The sequence below is a fragment of the Miscanthus floridulus genome, chromosome 5 (assembly GCF_019320115.1).
Source record: "Miscanthus floridulus cultivar M001 chromosome 5, ASM1932011v1, whole genome shotgun sequence".
NCBI classification, from domain to species: domain Eukaryota; kingdom Viridiplantae; phylum Streptophyta; class Magnoliopsida; order Poales; family Poaceae; genus Miscanthus; species Miscanthus floridulus.
In genome coordinates, this window is record NC_089584.1 from 51897091 (window position 1) to 51911706 (window position 14616).

Here is a 14616-nt window from a genome sequence, read left to right on the forward strand (position 1 = left end):
CAATGTAGCTATATACTAGAACTTTCATTGTGTTGTCTTGTTTTCCATTTGAACTATTGATGTATTGTACCCATGTATCATGTACTTGGATTACCCATGGTCGATCTTAAGTGATCCCATCCATTTGACACCCTCCGACCTAGGTTTTGCCACGCCATAGCCCACGGCACGGCACTGACACGCCAAGGCCCACGGCGCGGCAGGACCTAGACGTAGATAGAAGCCGACCAACCTCAATTGCAATTGAACAGGAGCTGCTGTCAGTGATGTAAACAACTACAAGTGCTGCCACGACGCATTAAAACGAATATGAAGCAAATAAATGGAGTTCGTGTGCAAGTTGACAAGTTGCCACATAACATTTTTATTGGTTCATGAGTCTGCAAGTTTCAGCCAACAATATTCGTTCGACATAAGTTCGACATAACTAACTAAGTCCCAGGAGTGTAAGGATCCCTCAGAAGCCTCTGTCTCTTCATATTTGTAGGCAACACAGTGAGAGTGTAGCAAACATCAGTGTGGGGCCTCAAAGGAGGTAAGGGCACCTCTGCGTCGGTGTCAGTCAAGAAGTGTGCTCAGTGCGAGTTGTCGTACTCCACCTCAAGAAGGGGTACAACTAGTGCTGCGTGGGAGGGGCCATCCTATTACAAATTGATAAACAAAGGGTTAGAGTATTCAAATTAACAATATTCAAATTAGCAAAGCACATGTATATATTCAAAGTAACATTAACAGACATTAAACAACTTCACTAGGAAAATAAGCAACTTCTATGTATAAACATGATGCCCTCATCTTCTATGCCTGCTAGCCTTGTGACCAGGGTCTTTGCAAATGGAGAAAAGATTCCTGCCACGGGTCTCGTTGAAGTCTCCCCCTCCGTACATGTCTTTGCCTTACCCTCTCATAGCATCCATGTCCCCCTTGGGTCGCTTCTTCTTCCTCCTATCCTTCCCTACCTTCATTAGATCCGGATGCGGCACATAGTCATAACCATTATAAGGTGGCCACTATGTCGGGTCAAGGTATGGCTCGAAGCTCATCTCTCAAATACTAACGGTGTTCGAATGGAGATACAAGGGTGACATATATGGCAGATCCTCAAAGTTGTACCCACGAACCCTACAGGCCATGATCATATGAGAGCAAGGGGCATGCATGATCTGTGGGACATTGCAACTGCACTCTACCTTTTCAAGATCAACTCGGTAGTTTCATCCACCATAATGTTCGCCGCCCAAGCTTGTGCCACCCTTGCCCCGTACACTAAAGATATGGCAATAGGGTCCATATGGCTCGACGGTGTGCTGCTTGGCCAACTCCTCGACCTCCTTCAAATGTTCTGCTCTGGCCTTTCCAAAATGCCCTTGCTCAGCTATATTCCTCTACGCAAGTTCCCACCTCTTGACAAAATATTTGTTGCACTTATGAAAGGAGAACTCAATAATTCAAGACACAGGCAATGATCAAACTCTAGTGAATACATAGATGAAGGACTCCGGGGAGTTAGTGGTCATGATGCCATACCTGAAACCCCCCTCATCATATGCTAACGACCACTGAGCCTTTTGTTCCATCTGTGCCTCTAACTAGGACTTTCTCGCTTCATTTAGCATCTTGTCTAGTTCTCTCTTTGTGTCCTTGAACTGGTGTTCTGTACGTACACAACATAGAGCATTTACCTTGTCACATACCTCCTGCTTCCTCTAACGCCACCAAAAATTAATGACAAAGTGTCTCATGCACCATCTATGCACTAGAGGTGGGAACCCATCTATATGCTCAGCTACAGCATTAAGAAGCCCTAGGTGATGGTCCGAGATCAAACATATAGTGCAAGATGGGCCAAGCACTTGTACACATAGAAGTCGCATGAACCATGACCATGATTCATTGTTCTCTCCCTCTACCAAAGCAAATGCCATGGGTACTATCTAGTCCTCAAGATCAATAGCAGCAGCCATCATCAAGGTGCCCCTGTACTTTCCTATCAGGAAAGTGCCATCAACAAGTACGACTGGCCGATAAAACTAGAATGCATGTTCTGTTTGTGCGAACGACCAGAACACACGATAGAGGACATGCCTCAACGGGCCTCAAAAACACATCCCTATGGTGTCCATAAACCATTTCAAGCCAAGGTTGTAGTAATGCATTGCACATAAGATGTGGGGCACCTTATTGTACGCTTCCTCCCAACTACCCCATCGAATCGCCAGGGCAATCTGCTTAGCACGCCAAGCCTTTTCATACGTCACATCGTACTTAACGAATCTAGATATGGACTGTTGTAAAGAAGACACCGAAATGTCGTTATTGTCATCAACGAGCCCCAATATACAATGGGCAAGGTAACGTGCAGTGAGCTGCTGATGATTTTCTTTCCCCCTATTTGTTAGGCAAGTGTGGGGCTCGACAACTTTACTTATCCTCCACTTGCCATCACTCTGTCTCTTTCATGCATTTAACCTCTACATACAACCATTTTTGGACATCACATGGTACCTCAACTCCTGGTCCAAATGAATGACGCTGTACAGCCTATGGTGATACACAGCATAGTCCTGAAGGAAGAGCTTCATCTTTGACATTGTATTGAATATCATCCCCTTCCTAAGGGTTTCTTTCTCATGGTCATACAATGATTTCCTACACATCTGGAAACCGGTGTCACAAACTGCCATATCTATCATGCTAACATCCCTATAGTTTGGAACGCCCCTGAAAGGTATGTTCATTGACCTTAGTTGCTCAAGCTCAGTCGCTGTGTAAGGTGGTGGTGGAACATACTGCTGCACTTCGCTAATTCTACCCCATGAATCATAGGGGATATCATCTGCTAGCAAATCTGTGACTAGTCTACCCTAAGCCTCGATAGCATGCAAAACCTCAGTTGGTACTAGTAAAGGCATACCATGAACAGGTACTGGAATGGCATCAACTGGTGTGGGCATAACATGCCTATCTCCCTAGTCACCATCTGAATTGTCTAAATCACTGCTAACTACATCACCGATCCTATCCTCCTCCTCCTCCTCCTCTTCCACTAGGAGGAGCTGCCCCTCGGTTTATGCCAACCAGAGGGACATGGCGGAGACTGAGGAGGCGAAGGCGTCAGAGAGGCCGAGGAGGCTGAGAGGCAGGCCTAGGCGGGAGCCATTGACTGACCATGGGCGTAGCTCCTCACGTGACCCTGTGCACGACGACGACCTTCAGCACATGGTGGACAGGGACAGGGGTCCATAGATGGAGGATGAGGAGGCGGTTCTAGCGATGGAGGACGAGGAGGCGGCGACGGTAGGGGGTTCCACTTCTTCTGGTACATCGAAGCCCTACCAGCGAGGTCCCACAAAGCTCCCAAAGCGACCGATACATGTTGAGAGGCGCCCACTGATTGCACCCGAGGGCGATAAGTAAGTAACTTCATATGTTCTTCATTTGATATGTTGAAAAATCATAATAACAACTAATAACTATTGTGGACCACTTGTGCAGGAACTGGGTGCTTGTGGACCAGGCGGCCCCAGCACGCAATGTGAATGGCATCCTAGGACTTCTGTGCAAGGAACACTTCCCTGGCCTGGTTAGGAAAGGAGATCAGGATTGGGAGCCGGCCTGGACGTTCGACCACTATGCCCTCATGCAGGATGCTCTAGATCATAATGGCATCCACTGTAGAAACAAGGTAGATCGAGTGATTAGGGAGTTGTGGGTAAGTCTTTCTTGCACTACATTCCTCAATTCCTCGCATTCATTGGACATTCTTGAAATAAAATAATGGATACCACGTGTCTTTATGCAGGACTTCTTCAGAATCAAGGAGGGACATGAGGAAAGTGCGTATCAGGTGGCTTACGCTTCCTGTAAAAGGCGTGTCATGGACTTGCACTACAAGTCCTGCATCTAGGCCCACATAGACTACAACGCCAAGTTCCTACTCAGGCGTGTCAACAAAGAGGAGGCAAGACGGATGACGCTGACAAGGGAGCAGTACATATAGGTAAATACAAAACATGAATATTCATTTCTTTTGAGATTAAGTATGCCTAATTTGATCTTCTGATATGTCGTCTACTTGATGTCCTGTAGGCGATTCCAAGCTGGTGCGCCACCCACCCCGATTGCTGGGAATATATTGTGGACACCTGGTTGGACGGGGACTGGCAAAAGAAGCATGAGGAGGCCCGCGACAGGCGTTTATAGATGCTAGGTGTACCTCACCATTAGGGCAGCCATAGCCTCAGCAAATATGCAAAGGCATATGTAAGTCTCCGCCATTGCTCTAATCTAGCCGTGCTCAATTCTGCATCATTTCTAACCACATGTTGTTGTCTTTCTCATAGTCGGATGCACACGGTGGCCAGCCAGTTGGTCAACTCAAGGCATATGCTCTGGCTCACATGGGCAAGGCGACGGCCGACATCGAGTATGACCCAGATGCCCCAGTTGAGGCGTACACCAACTCCAGCATCCACACCCGCCTCTCTTCATACACAAAGGTGGCAAGGTCAGTCCATGGGCTGGGCTATGATCCGAGAACCGAGGAGCGCCTTGATCCTCAGCTTGTGATGAGGGTGAGGGCAAGGCAAAAGCATGGGCGGTTCTGGATTGGCGACGGTGTCCTCGACATGGCCTCTACTCCTCCTCTCCACCAGCTCCGAGCAGCGAGCACGAGCTCAAGCGTGCCCATACGCCAACGGCCGACCGTGGTGTCGGCACTCTAGGTAAGCATTCCTGTTTCATTCATCGTTCTTTGACTTTTACATACTTTATCTATGCATTATTGAAACATTGGGGTCAAATGCTGCAGGCCCAGGTGCAGGAACTGTAGGCCGAGCGGCAAAGGCTACAGGCTTTGGAGGCCCAGCGGGAGCAAGATCAGTGGCAGATGGCCGAGATGATCAAGTTCATGCAGCAAATTGGCCGGCAACAAGGTTGGGCGATCCCATAGACGCTGCTTGCTCCAGATCCACCTCCACAACGTCCTGATTCTACCCCGGTGAGTATAAGTACGAAGTTTTACTTTCTATGTTGAAACTTAGAGAAACCTAGTGAAACCTAGAGAAACCTAGTGGTGGTGGTGGTGGTGGTGGTGTGGTGGTGGTCATGGTGGTGTGGTGGTCATGGTGGTGGTGGTGGTGTGGTGTTGGTGGTGGTGGTCACGGTGTTGTGGTGCTCATGGTGGTGGTGGTGGTGTGGTGGTGGTGGTGGTGAAGTGTTGGTGGTGAAGTGTTGGTGATGGCGGTGATGTGGTGGTGGTGGTGGTAGTGGCGGATATTTATCTTGCATATTTATCTCTTCTCTTGTCGCTCACGTGCAATCTCTTCTATTTTATGCTGCATCAATCGGGGGTGGCGTCGAACCACCTCGGAGGGTCGCCGGGATCGCACTTTGGGCCATCCCAACCTGGACCGTCGCCGTGAGCTTCAAATGGCAGCTGTTGTGATATAATGCACTTGTGAACTTTGTGAACTATGCTTGTGTGTTTGGACTTTGGACTTGGGAGTCGAGATTGTGATACTTGTATGCTATGTTTGTGTTTGTGGTGGATTGTGATATACATTTGTATTATATATATATTTGTGTGATATATAGTTGTGTTATATATATATATATATATATATATGATGTATATCTTGTTTGCAATGATGGAAGACTAGAAATCAAAAAAAATGAATTTTTTTCACTTCTTTGCCGAGTGTCATGACCATGACACTCGGCAAAGCTGGGAATCTGGGACACTAAGCTTCCCAGCTTTGCCGAGTGCTATGGTCAAGGCACTCAGCAAAGAAAATTAAAAAAAACAAACTGCTTTGCCGAGTGCCTACCTACAACACTCGGCATAGAAAATCCAAAAAAAAAGAAAACAAGCTTTGTCGAGTGCCAGATGCGACACTCGGCAAAGCATTTTTTTAAAAAAATAAAAAACACATTTCTTTGCCGAATGCCGACGTGTGGCACTAGGCAAAGGGGCCGTCACCGTGACATAGCCATCACGGTGGCTTTTCTTTGCCGAGTGCCGTCGTGGCACTCGGCAAAGAAGCCTTTGCCGTGAGGGGATATGCCGACAGCTCTTTGCCGAGTGCAGCACTCGGCAAAGGCTTTGCTGAGTGCAAAGCCTTCTTTGCCGAGTGCAATTGCACTCGGCAAAGCACGCGTGTGCTGTAGTGATAGCTTGTATAACTATCGTACGTACGTGCAAACCCTTTGCATATATCCTGATAATCATGTAGGCTCTTAATCATCATTATGATATGATTCAAGTTGTATTTAAGTGTTAAATTCAATTGAATGTATGTTCCTTTTGATTTAGTCATCACTAGAGTTTTAAATTAAATATTGATGTTCTATTGGGGGAGTAGGGATCATATTTAATTTATGGCAGTTTACTGCTACTCCCTCCGTTCCTTAATATAAGCCATATAGTTTTTAGCACCAATATTAACGCACGGCTTGGGGAAGGATGTGAGACTGAGAAAAAAAAGGAAAATCAGGCCATCTTCTCTCTCCCAATCAGATTGCTTCCTAAATCTAAGGAATTGGTTGGGGCATGTGCTATGTACGATGGAAATGTTTTCCAAACTAATTGGCGTGGGAGCAGATACGTATCTATATTTTAAAATTTTCTTTAGAAATCTATATGGCTTGTATTAAGGAACGGAGGGAGTATTAGGCAATATCTGAATGTGGCTCATGCATTATGGCAAGTTTATTGCGAGATTCTAGTGTCTTGAGCATTCGTGGGAAGCGGAAATTACCTTTTTGACATTAATCTGTCCTTTAGCATCGCTGCATAAAATCTCTCTTATATTTTGACTTGTTTCCATTTTGTCTGATCAAAGACTAGAGTCTTTCATTTTTCCAACTAATAATGTATATGGCCTACTTCTTACTTTTATAATAAATTTATTTGAAGATACAAATACTGATACTATTTTTTATATAATAACTAGTCAAATTTAAAAGAGATTGACTTCTCATCTAGGGCTTTGCCGCTCCGCTTTGGCCCTAGGTGCTACGGCTGGCCAGTGGCCAGTAGCCAGTAGCCAGTAGCCAGTAGCCAGACAGGGGACGGGCGGACGCCGCCGGTGGAGGCACGGAGCGCCCAACACGGGGCGCGGCAGCGCCAGCAGCCAGGATATCGGCCACGCCCACTAGGCCTACTGCCTGTAGTGTGTGTTCAGCGGCGGATCTATAGGGGGGCTCCAGCCCCCCCCCCCTACAGCTGGTGCATCAATGGAAATATGGAGAAAGTGAGGGAGAAGAAGAGGTGGAGGAAAGAAGAAAAATTAAGAGAGAGAGAGAGGAAGAAGAGACCAACCCCTTCAATCATGTTCTGCACCGCCACTGCGTGTGTTTGGTGAAGGATTTAGTTAGTTACCGATTTGGATTTTGAATTTAGGAATTTGAATTGTGCTAGTGATTTTTATTTAATAGTGTGCATATATTTTTTGTGTAGATTACCCTTGGTTAATTGGTTTGCAAAATGAAGAAGAAATCAGTTGATTTGAAGAGTTTGTTCAGCAAAGACAAGAAAGGTAGATTTCTCTCACACCATCGTGGATTATAAACTGGAACAGTATTTTTCTCTCATACCAAACCAGCCAGTAGTAAATAATCCACGATCGTTTACGACGAAACGAACAGGTTGTTAGGTTCCACATCACTGCCAGTTACCGTGGGCATGGGTAGTGAGGCCCAACCTCAAGATCCGATTGTTCTATCTATTGTCCCATCTTCCACTCAAAAAAATCTATTGTTCCATCTATTTTGTAAGTTTCTTTTATTAGTTTATTACTTATTAGTTTGTTTCATACTTCCATGTCTAACTTATGTATGAACAACTTGTTATTTCGTTATTTTTGTGACTTTAATTATGGTAAAATACTACTATGAACTATATTTAAAACTTATTATGCTGCTATGCATTGGATTTTTTTCTAGAATGTTGGATATAATATGCGCTTGGCCCATATAATATTTAATAAATCAAATAAAACTCTATGGTACGTAACATTAAGTGTTGTATGGCTTAATACCATACGGGATTTTGACTGAACGCTGACTCGGCTTATATGGTTGGAAATTATTCATCTAAATTAAGAAGCTGAGAAAAGAATAAAGGCGTGCCACACGCGCGCGCGCCGCCGCCACAGGCCAGGCCGGGCCGAGGCCGTGCCGGACGATGAGCGGGCGGGCGTGGCCAGTCTTTTGCCACTTAAATCCACATTATAACGGGAGTTTCGCTCTTTGATGGTGTAGGCGAATAGACTGTGTCAGTTACCGTCCCTTCCGCTTCCTGTCTCTTGGGATTCTCCGCTGCCTTCGTCTCCTTCCCCGGTCATAGCCATATATCCGTAGTTCTCCGTCAGTTCAGCCCCTGTCTTCGCAACAAATCCACATTATCACGGGAGTTTCGCTCTTTGATGGTGGAGGCGAATAGACTATGTCAGTTACCGTCCCTTTCGCTTCCCATCTCTTGGGATTCTCCGTTGCCTTCGTCTCCTTCCCCGGTCACAGCCATATATCCGTAGTTCTCCGTCAGTTCAGCCCCTGTCTTCGCTGCCTTCGTCTCCTTCCTCGGTCACAGCCATATATCCGTAGTTCTCCGTCAGTTCAGCCCCTGTCTTCGCAACCGTTCCCGAGAGACTCCAAATCTCCATAGCCTTCTGTCTTCTCCATCCCGTTCCTCTACGCGCACGGAGTAGTGGGAGAGCAGGTGCCTCCGGAACTCTCATCCGCCAGAGAACCTTGCACGGGGTGATCCACGACTGCTCGTCTAGATCCCGTCTCCTTCCCGGTGATTGTCTGGGGAACATCAAGGTGTCTTCTTCATGATGATCCATTCGTGGGACTGCACTGCGAACATCTTCTTGCATCGACTATGGTCCGCGACTTCGAGCAACGCACTATATCGACTAGTGCGAATGGAGCCTCCGATGCCCTCGGCATGGAACCCTCCGCTAGGTACAGTCTAATCTCTGTGATTTTTGTACTTTGTGTTTTTACTGTATTCACCAGTATATCATCTCTGCATGATGTAGTGTTCATAAGAAATATACACATGCACATATATGTCGTCACAAACCTGCTGATGTTATTTTTCTAGATTAAACTGATAATGAAATTGTCTAAATTCCTAACAATCCAAAAACCTAATGTTAGGCAATTTTCTGTCAGTGGTTTTGCTGCTGCTTTGAAGCCAAATAATTTTGATGGCAAGAATTTCATGATGTGGCGTGCCAAGATGGTATTGTGGTTGACTACGATGAACTGCTATCACGCCGCACAGGGGAAGCCTGAACAGTTTACTCCTGAGGAGGAGCGAAAGTTCTTGGCTATCGATAACCTATTTCGAGGCGCCGTGATTAGTGCACTTCATCCCAAGTATGAGAAAAACTACATATCTTGCACATCAGGCAAAAATTTATGGATGCTCTTGAGGCAAAGTTTGGGGTTTCTGATGCTGGCAGTGCGTTGTACCTTATGGAGCAGTTGTATGACTACAAAATGGTTGAAAATCGTTCTGTGGTCGAACAGGCTCATGAGATACAGGTGCTAGTGAAGGAACTAGAACATTTCCCATGTCTGTTGCCTGACAAGTTTGTGGTCGGCGGTATAATCGCTAAGCTGCCACCTTCTTGGAGGGATTTTGCTACTTCCCTGAAACACAAAAGACAAGAGTTTAGCATGGCTGAGCTTATTGGATCTCTTGATGTTGAGGAGAGGGCGAGAGCAAAAGACAATCGTGGAAAAGGAGTTAAGTCTTCCGTAGCCAATATGATGCAGAAGAAAAACTCATTTGTATCTCGTAATAAAAAGAAGAAGAACATGCAAGAGAACAACAATGCAAAGCCTAAGCAGACTACATAGTTTAAGAAGAAAAACAACAAGAAAGGTGGAGGATGCTTTGTTTGCGGGAGTGATGAGCATTGGGCAAGTGTGTGCCCAGACCGCAAATATAAGCAAGAAAAGTAATCAGCAAACATGGTAATTAGCGAGACTGGAGGAGAAACATCTGGGTATGGTAATTCTTTACCTTTTATTCTTTCAGTTTGTCTTTCCCTGAGTGGTGGATGGACAACAGTGCTAATATTCATGTGTGTGCTGATGTTTCTTTGTTTATTTCCTATCAGGCCAGCAGGAGTGGAGCCTTGCTGATGGGAAACGGTTTGCATGCGCGTGTTCTTGGTGCTGGTACGGTCGTTCTGAAGTTTACTTTGGGAAAGACGGTGCTATTAAAGAACGTGCAGCATGTCCCCTCCATCAAAAAGAACCTTGTTAGCGCTTCTCAGATGTGTCGTGATGGCTTTAAAATTGTGCTTGAGTCCAAATGTGTTGTGTCGAGACATAGAACATTTGTTAGAAAAGGTTATGATTGCAGAGGCTTGTTTTGCTTATCTTTGCTTGATAATGTGTGTAATAAAGTGGCGAACAATGTTAATGTTTCGGATGAGTCGAATATATGATATTCATGACTTTGTCACATTAATTTTGACTGTCTCACGCAGCTTGCAAATCTAAATTTAATCCCAAAATTTAACTTAGTCAAAGATTCTAAGTGCCAGGTGTGTGTGCAATCAAAACAACCGCGCAAGCCTCACAAGGCTGCTGAGGCGAGGAACTTGGCACCATTAGAACTCGTTCATTCTGATTTATGCGAAATGAATGGCGAATTGACTAAAGGCAGTAGACGATACTTCATGACATTTATAGATGATTGCACTAGATTTTGCTACGTGTATTTATTAAAAACAAAAGATGAAGCGTTGCATTATTTTAAAGTTTATAAAGCTAAGGTAGAAAATCAACTTGAGAAGAAAATCAAGCGTTTACGGTCCGATCACGGGGGAGAATATTTGTCAAATGAATTTTCTGAGTTTTGCACGGTGCATGGAATTATTTATTAGAGGACGCCACCATACTCACCACAGTCCAATGGGATTGCAGAGAGAAAGAACCGCAGTCTAACTGATTTGGTTAATGCCATGTTGGAGACTGCGGGACTATCTAAGGAATGGTAGGATGAGGCTATATTGACAGCATGTCATGTCCTAAATAGAGTGCCCACAAAAAACAAAGAAATCACACCATTCGAGGAATGGGAGAAGAAGAGATTAAATCTCTCTTACCTACGAACTTAGGGTTGTTTGGCAAAGGTGAATATGCCAATAAACAAAAAGCGAAAGCTTGGACCAAAGATTGTTGATGGTGTCTTTCTTGGTTATGCCATTCACAGCGTGGGTTATAGATTTTTAATTATAAACTCTAGTGTTCCTAAGATGGTTGTTGATACAATCATGGAATCTAGAGACGCTACATTTTTTGAGAATGGGTTTTCCATAAAAAATGCACCTAGCACAACTGGTCATGAATTTATAATTCCCCATGAGCATAAAAATTTTATTCCGATAGAACAAATTGAGGAACCCTATGTGCAAAATCCTGAGGAGGATGACACTATAGTCACCAGGAAAAGCAAGAGACAGAGGACTGCAAAGTCTTTTGATGATGACTATATTGTGTACCTTGTGGATGACACACCAACGACCATTGAAGAGGCATATTCCTCTCCTGATGCTGATTTATGGAAGGAAGCAGTACGGAGTGAGATGGATTCTGTTATGTCTAATGGAACTTGGGAAATAGTTGATCATTCCTATGGGTGCAAGCCTATAGGTTGCAAATGGGTGTTTAAGAAAAAGCTCAGGCCTGATGGTACTATTGAGAGGTACAAGGCAAGGCTTGTGGCCAAGGATTATACTCAAAAGGAAGGTGGGGATTTCTTTGATACTTATTCACCGGTTGCCCGATTGACCACAATTTGAGTTTTGCTTTCCCTGGCAGCCTCTTATGGTCTTATCGTTCATCAAATGGACGTGAAGACAGCTTTCCTAAACGGAGAGTTGGAGGAGGAGATCTATATGGATCAGCCTGATGGGTTTGTAGCAAATGGTCAAGAAGGCAAGGTGTGTAAATTATTAAAGTCATTATATGGCCTAAAACAAGCTCCTAAGCAATGACATGAGAAGTTCGACAGAACTTTAACATCTGCTGGCTTTGTTGTGAATGAAGCTAACAAATATGTGTACTATCGGTATGGTGGGGGTGAAGGAGTCATTTTGTGCTTATATGTTGATGACATACTGATCTTTGGATCCAGCCTCAAAGTGATCGAGGAGGTGAAGGAATTTCTATCTAAAAATTTTGAGATGAAAGATTTGGGAGAGGCTGATGTTATTCTTAATATCAAGCTTCAAAGAGAAGGTGATGGTGGGGTAACTCTGTTACAAACCCACTATGTGGAAAAGGTGTTGCGTCGCTTTAGGTTCAGTGACTGTGCACCTGCTCCTACACCTTATGACCCTAGTGTGCTATTGAGGAAAAATCGAAGAATAGCAAGGGATCAGTTGAGATATTCCCAGATCATTGGTTCGCTCATGTATCTTGCCAGTGTAACAAGACCTGACATCTCATTTGCTGTGTGCAAGCTGAGCTGGTTTGTGTCAAACCCGGAAGATGATCACTGGCGTGCTCTTGAGAGAGTAATGCGCTATCTAAAAGGGACCATGGGCTATGGTATTTGTTATACTAGACATCCAAAAGTGCTGGAAGGCTACTGTGATGCCAACTGGATTTCTGATGCTGATGAGCTTTATGCCATAAGTGGATATGTGTTTTTGCTTGAAGGTGGTGTTGTTTTCTAGAAGTCTTGCAAGCAGACTATCTTAACGAAGTCTATAATGAAAGCAGAACTCACAGCATTAGACACTGCTGGATCTGAGGCTGAGTGGCTTCATGATCTCCTTATGGATTTACCGGTTGTTGAAAAACCCATACCGGCTATTTCTATGAACTGCGATAACCAGACTGTGATTATAAAGGTTAACAGTTCTAAGGACAACATGAAGTCCATAAGACATGTTAAGAGATGACTAAAATCTGTCAGAAAATTGAGAAACTCCAGAGTAATAGCGTTGGATTATGTTCACATGTCTAACAATCTAGTAGATCAGTTCACTAAGGGTCTGTCACGCAACGTGATAGAAAATGCATCGAGAGATGGGTTTGAGATCCACTTGAAATTTACTATAGTAGTAACCTGTTCTACATGATCGGAGATCCCGTGAAGTAGGATGGTGAAACAAGCTAGTAGTAAATTGTGAGGAAAGATCCTTAGTAAGACTCATTTTTGATACATATCTTTCCTTTCTATAAGATAGGCTGGCTTTTGCCTTAATGTGTTCCAAGTGGCTTGTCAAAGCAAAGATATTGTCCTACAGAACATCTTTTGAGGAACACACCTATATGAGTCAGACTGTTGGTCATAGTCTATGAGATTTGGATGATCTCTAAATACTCATGAAAGACACTGAAGTATGACTTTATGCTTCAAATAGAGGGGATGCCTTTTGCTGCCCAGTATCAGCTAAGGACTTTACTGACATTCATCTTGCACAAAACTGTCAATTCAAGGCTTAGTCTATTGTTTAGTTGTGACTGAGTGAAACTATTGTTCTAGATGGATGTTCAACTTAACAGTCTCTATCGAAACACTAGTATATAAAAGAAATGTGGTTCTAAGACTACTTTGTTATAAACCCTAAAGTTTGGTGAGGATTGTTGGATATAATATGGGCTTGGCCCATATAATATTTAATAAATCAAATAAAACTCTATGGTACGTAACATTAAGTGTTGTATGGCTTAATACCATACGAGATTTTGACTGAACGCTGACTCAGCTTATATGGTTGGAAATTATTCATTTAAATTGAGAAACTGGAAAAAGGATAAAGGCGTGCCACACGCGCGCGCGCCGCTGCCGCCGCCGACCGGGCCGAGCCGTGGGCGTGGGTGTGGGCCGTGCCAAGGCAGGCGGGCGGCGAGCGGGCGTGGCCAGTCTTTTGCCACTTAAATCCATATTATCACGGGAGTTTCGCTCTTTGATGGTGGAGGCAAATAGACTGCGTCAGTTACCGTCTCTTGGGATTCTCCGCTGCCTTCGTCTCCTTCCCCGGTCACAGCCATATATCCGTAGTTCTCCGTCAGTTCAGCCCCTGTCTTCGCAACCGTTTCCAAGAGACTCCACATCTCCGTAGCCTTCTGTCTTCCCTGTCCCGTTCCTCTGCGCGCACGGAGTAGCGGGAGAGCAGGTGCCTCCGCAACCCTCGTCCGCCAGAGAATCTTGCACAGGGTGCGCGGCGATTAGGTTTTTGGGGAACGATCCGCGACTGCCGGTCCAAATCCCGTCTCCTTCCCGGTGATTGTCTGCGGAACGTCAAGGTGTCTTCTTCCTGGTGATCCGTTCGTGGGACTGCACTGCGAACATCTTCCTGCATCGACTGTGGTCCGCGACTTCGAGCAACGCACTATGTTGACTAGTGCGAATGGAGCCTCCGATGCCCTCGGCATGGGACCCTCCGCTGGGTACAGTCTAATATCTGTGATTTCTGTACTTTGTGTTTTTACTGTATTCACCAGTAGTGTTCATAAGAAATATACATATGCACATATATATCGTCACAAACCTGCTGATATTATTTTTCTGGATTAAACTGATAATAAAATTGTGTAAATTCCTAACACAGAATTGGGAAACTCAAGTTCAGAATC